This window comes from Staurois parvus, unplaced genomic scaffold (genome assembly GCF_062004578.1).
Source record: "Staurois parvus isolate SC_StPar_1 unplaced genomic scaffold, SC_StPar_1.0 ptg000502l, whole genome shotgun sequence".
Lineage (NCBI taxonomy): Eukaryota > Metazoa > Chordata > Amphibia > Anura > Ranidae > Staurois > Staurois parvus.
This window is the reverse complement of record NW_028318298.1, coordinates 859,942-866,267: the sequence shown is the minus strand read 5'-3', so window position 1 is coordinate 866,267 and position 6,326 is coordinate 859,942.

The following is a 6,326-nucleotide window of genomic DNA, read 5'->3' as shown; positions in this document are numbered from 1 at the left end:
CGAATAAGGAATCTCCAGGGGCAAATATTTTTACTGTGTCTTCCCCCCCCCCAAAACAAAGTAAATGAAATAATGTTTTTGGCCTCTCATGTAAACATGAGGCCAATAATTAGACTGCTTGAGCTTGGCACATCACATTACTAGCAAGAAGATCTATTCCTTTGCCAGACCTATCCACCCAGATCCTCTGCTTTGAAGTCGCCTTAAACCCAAAATGCATCATAAAGACTAATCTATTGTTCACTGACAAATACACTATATTGGCAACACTGCTGGGATGCCTTCCTTTCTGCACACATGAACTTGAATGGCATTTCAATCTTAGTCCGTATGGTTCAATATTGAGTAGTCCCACCATTTGTAGCTCAAAGAGCTTCAAATTGTCTGGAAAGGCTGTTTAATCTTTTTGGATATTTTTAGACTGGCACATGAGCTAATAATTTTCTTTTTCACATGGAGTTGTCATGAGACCTATGTTTTAAAAGTGATTCAAGGATTTTTGTATGCATTGTTCTTGATCTCTTCAGATCCACAGTTATATCAACAATTCTTTGGGATGCATTTACATGCGTTTGTGCTTTGTAAATATTTTGTGGCACCTCTATATTTGATTAGAGCATTTTGGGTTGGTATTTAAGCCTTTTTGGAATGTTGCCTTAACAAATGTTATCTCTTTCGATTAAATGTTTGAAGGCCAAGGTCTAAAAGCCTGCAGTAGCTTATCGGCATATTGTAGCCATCCTAACACATCTGCCTCCTTGTTTGGCAGGAAAGGTGCCCACTAATTCTTGTGGCCCCTGCTCCTGAGCCTTACCATGCCTCTTTCTACTCCCAAACAGTCTCGTGGCTTGTAGCTGCCAGTGTCCTATTTCTCTGGATAAACTGTTGTGAAAAACATAATGAGCAAACCCTCAAACCTTTTACAAAAATGTCAGATCATACATACAGCCAAACTTGTGTCTGTTGCTAATCATCTTGAAATCTATTTTCAGCTCTTTGTGACCTGGATGCCCCAGCTGACAGAGTGGGTGAACAATCTGCATCCGATGTTCGGGTATGGGAACTGCTGTAATTGGGTGGGGATGTTCAAATGCATGTTGCATGTGTATTTGTGAAATCTCATGCCCTTTTTTTGTTTTTTGGTGCAGGGACGTTCAGGCACTCCAATAGTTCAGCAAAGTCCGTCACCGACATCTGAGCTGCCTCAACGTCAGGTAAGAGATGCTAAAGATGTTATCCATAATGAGTTACCCATTTAGAGTATAACTGTTCCTGGCTGGGCAGGATTTGGAAACGTGATGTGTAACTTACTTTTTGGGGATCATTGCTTAGTCATGAGCTGGAAAGAGTGATATGCATGTGACAATTTGGAATTTTAGCTGTTCACTTTGTCTAAATCCCAATCCAATCACATTACAGACCCAAAAGGTATCAGTCTGGGTAAAGCAGACAAATCATTTATTTTGGCCAGATGTTCATCCAGTGTAATATGTCAGGGAAAGGCATTTGCCAATACCTGGTCCTAGGGGTGGGACAAGAACATGAGCTAGTGTTTGTTGTCGGATGAGCCCCCTGTCCTACCGTATGCTTGCGCTGTGTGTTAAACACTCTTTGAATACATTTTTTTTTTGTTTCTCCTTGCAGCCGACATTGGATTCAGCTGGATTGGCACCTCATCCACCTGAACACAGCCCCCTTCTTGTGCTTGGGGAAAGGCTGGTGTCCAATCTGGAGAGATTATTGGAGCAAAGGAGGAATTATAGCCCCCCTCCTGATCTTGAACATTTACTGCAGCTCCAACACTCAACCCTGCTTCGAATTGCCACTGCAGTTGAGGTTCAGACTGCAATCATGCAGAGAAATACCACACTGCTGCAGGAAAACAATGACCTGCTGCATAACATCCGAGCCTTGTGTCAAGCAGGGCCTGATCAAAATGCACCATCAACCAGCGGCTCACAACCCTTGTGTAGTTGTTTGGAGTCAATGCCAATGGTGCTACACAGTTCCCCTGCTGGAAGTGGTGGGGAAGTAGCAGGGGAACTACATATTGAGGTGCCTATTCAGGAGTCGCCCACTTTGGAGGAGCCCCCTCAACAAATCCCACCCCAGCCCCTAAATCCCCAGGTGCAGGATCAACCCTTTATCCCTCACACTTCATCTTCCTCACGCTCCACTTTGCCCCTTGGCCACACCGCCACTTTCATAGCCCCTCACATTCCTACACACACCACACAATATCACTACCTCCCTTACCAAACACATCCTACACACTTCAATGCCCCTACCAACACACCCCTCCTAACCACACATTCAACCCCTTCTTCTGTAGTCCTTCCCTCTCACTCTTTCACAGCCCCACAACCAATTTACACCACTATCCAGCACCACTTTCGGTTATCCCCTTCATCTGCCTACACCCAATACCCTTTCCCAGGCCCTGGACACCTCCCCCCCCGCCCTCCGCCCTCATACCCCCTCCCCCCCGCCCTCCGCCCTCATACCCCCTCCCCCCCTCCGCCTCATACCCCCTCCCCCCGCCCTCATACCCCTCCCCCCGCAGCAGCAGCAGAAACCGCCCGAGGAGCCCGAGCCACCCGAGGAGCCCGAGGTGCCCAGCCAGACCCATGACCTTCCACCCCCCCGCCTATAATTTTATAATAAATTTGGAATAATTTTCTTCAAAGTGGCTGAACGTGTCTTGCATATTGTCAAATGTGTTTGGGCTAATAATGTGGAGTTGGTCATGTAGGAAATCCAACACAGGATTTTTAGGTTTAGTGTTGCGACCAGTAATTCTAAATAGTTAATGTTGATTGCATCATCAGACCCCAGCCCTTCTCAACAAACTGGTGACCGAAGGACTAGCCAATCTAAAACAGCGCTGTCAAGTACGTAACAATGCTGCACCCTGCACAAACCTTTCCCAGCTAATGGACCACACTCTGTGTTCCGACAGCCTGGGAGCAAGTGTTACTGGGTCAGGTTAATGACGCAATTAACCCTTCACACTGCCAACACCTCCTTTTTGTACAGAGAAAGAGGCAACTTGGCAATATCAGCAATACCACTATGATGGTTGCATAAGCATCGGTATACTACTGTCAACGCAGGCAGCGATATACTGAAATTTAAAACACACACAATAGCGCTCTTCAGAGGCAGGGGTGCTTATTTTGCATTAAAGAGCTTTAAAAAACAGTTCAACACTTCCAGAAAGTAAGCTTTATAACTAAAAGGTCAGAAGGGTGGAAGAAAAATATTTTCGGAAAAAGATGTAGCAGATGAATGGATAGAACAAAGCAAAGAGAACAGAAGATTAGAAGAATAAAGTACTTGCCTTGGGTTAAGCAGATCAGGTTTCACTGCCAAAAGGGGCTTATTTCCCAAAGTTCGTTCCTATGTTAAAAGGGAGATTCTACCATTTTCTATCAAGTCAGCTTGGCTTAACGTCAAGCATCACAGCCTTTATCTAGGAACTCAGCAGGGTGTCTCCCTGAAGCAGAGAACCAATTGCCTCATTTGTGTGGGTGTGGCAGGTGGAGACCCAAGCTATGACCAAAAATCACTCCTTGCCTATATTACGGTTCATAACTTAGCCTGGATACATAGAACATTCTATCCACGAGTAGATTAATATGCACAATCTTCTGCTAAATGTCTACATATTGGATACCTGCTTGGATGCTTAAGGAGATATAATTTTCTGCTCTCCTGTATATGACAGCTAGGGTGTGTAATATACCAGGCGACTTGTCTTAAAGTGAGCCATCCCAATATGTGCTCCATGTTTGTGTAATTATTTCCTATTTGGAGACATAAAATTATATGTAAAACTGGATTTTGGAAATGTAAGTCTGTTTTACGATTCCTTGGAATGTCTTTTGAAGCTCAGCAACTGTTCGGTTTATGGCTTTATAAACCCCTTCTCAAGCAACAGTCTCCCAGGCAGAGGGGCGCCAGCTAGTAAGGTTCATAGCCATGATGCCCTCCCAATGAGTTTGCTGCCTGTGATCTCTGTCATCATCCAGACCACATGTCACTCAACAGAGAGAGGGGGGGGTATATCAGAGGAATCGGATTTGGGAGAGAGAGACAATATGGAGGGGTTTGGAGCAAAATGGATGAGCACGTCCCTCTCTGTGGGCACAATTGCTACAGGTAACACTCCAAAAAACAGCACATACTAATAACATTCAAAGTTGACACTTCCCAAGGAATTGGTGGTTATACTCTTTGGCCTTTCTGCTGTTTTGACCTGGTGGTGTGTCATTCAAAGAGTTCTAGATGTTCCACATCAAACAAGTTCTCTGCCACATGTAGCAGTTGGGCATTGTCTGCTCTCAATTTGGCTGACCCAATTGAGCCAAGGATTCTCAGTGGACTCTGTGGGCAAGGCTAACTTTCCCAAAAATGGGGCAAAAAATTATTGCAGCTTGCTTGCAAATTGTTGTCTAGCTTTGCTCTTTATGGGATGCTGATTTTGAAGAAGACTCCTGCATCAAACACTTGCCTCCCCCAGAGACTGACACTGCTGTCCAAATACGTTCCCTGGGCTACTACATTGACACACACTATAAAAGAAGTGTGTCAATAGCCAGGCCACCAGGTGCAAAACCAGGCCACGACTTACAAACATGAAGCCTGCCAAGGAAAGCTACAGACACCTAAAAGTTGTGAGAATAAGAAAAAGGACTTTTGTTGTTTGGACTATCATTATGCTTGATTAACTAGACCCAGACTAAGTTTGCTTTACACAGCATGTTACATCTTGCCCCGAGATTGGTTGGGGAGCATAGGATCTTACACTGCTTGATTCTAGACGTGTCCACTGTACACTTGTTCCTCACTTCATTCCCTTCCCACCTCCTGTTGACAAAACACTGAAATGTGAATGAGCAACAAGTTGGATCCAAGTGGTGTGTGGTGAGCAGAAAGTCAATTTGGCCATTAGGGCCTCTACTTTGCTGCGGGACATTGCATGTAAGTGGTCTCATCCATAACTGATAGTCCTTCCAAGAGCAGCTTTCGAGTCATGTGGCTTCTGTGTAATGGCAATCCCAATTAGAAATGAGGTGGGAAGTAACATCTAGACAGAGTTGGCCCACAGGATCCATCCACCCACACATTATCTACTTGATTGCACCTCCCCTTTTGCCAGTCTTTACAACTACACTCCACCGAGCTATGTTGAAGTCCCTGGATGGAATGAAGAGCTACTCCAAATGTAAACAATGTAACGTGAATGGAGTGTTCTGTGTAAACTGTTGCGGCATTTCACAAGCGGCAGCAAACTAAGATTGTGAGTAACTGCAGAAAGCAACCATACAACTTCAATCTTTATAAATCCCAGTTTAGGATTGAAGGAGCTGGTTTACCTGTTTGAAACATGCATCCTAAAGCTGGACTTGGCAGAAAAGACTTTGTTTGGACATTACCAAAAATTCAAGGTAAGCAAGATTGGCCACTGCAGCTGGAGCTAGCTGAGTACTGCAATGCTTTAGGGACATGCAGATCAGCTCCAACTGCAATGAAGAAGATTGCATACCTGCAAAGGCTAAAGAAGGCCACAACACAGTGCACTGTCAAATATAAATAGAATATTTATTTATAAAAACCTATTAAAACGAAAAAAAAAAAAAATCAAACTTGCGTCTTAAAAAATGCCACAATGGCAGGCTCGTCCTCGGCAGGCCCCACCCCCAATGCCTCTTCTAAGTCAAGGATGCGCCGGGACATCCATGTCATAATGGCATGTGTGACTGGCTGGTTGAACACTGTAGAAAAAGTAAACAAAAATGTATTATCTGCAATAAAAAAAAAGAGACACACTTTCTTCCCAAACAAACAACAACAGCATGCAATACTTGACTAACTTTGTCCATTATCCTGAAAGAACTCTATGCTGTTGTCAACTTATAATTAGAACACAGAGCTTACATTTCTTGCCTAGGAGGATTTCATGGGCCAGGGAGTGAGCTTGGAATCCTTAGGCCTAGATTAAAGTGTTTGCTCACGGACTACAAATATATCTGTGGGCAACAGCAAAAAGGGCAATCTCATCAGTAAAGACAACAGATGACTTTGCCACACCTATCTCCTCCACAGAGTTCCCAAAGGCATCTATCCTAGCTTTCTAGTAGCTGCATGGGGGGGGGGGACCCGACACACATTATGCACAGCCAGAGCACAGAGCTGAGCAAACTATATAAGCCTATTGGAGGCTAGTGGACCAACTCCCTCCACACAGGTCCAGAGATTCCTATAGAGCTGGCAGTGTGATTAACCAGGTGTGTCCTTGAAGGGAGGCAGTCCATCTCCCAGGA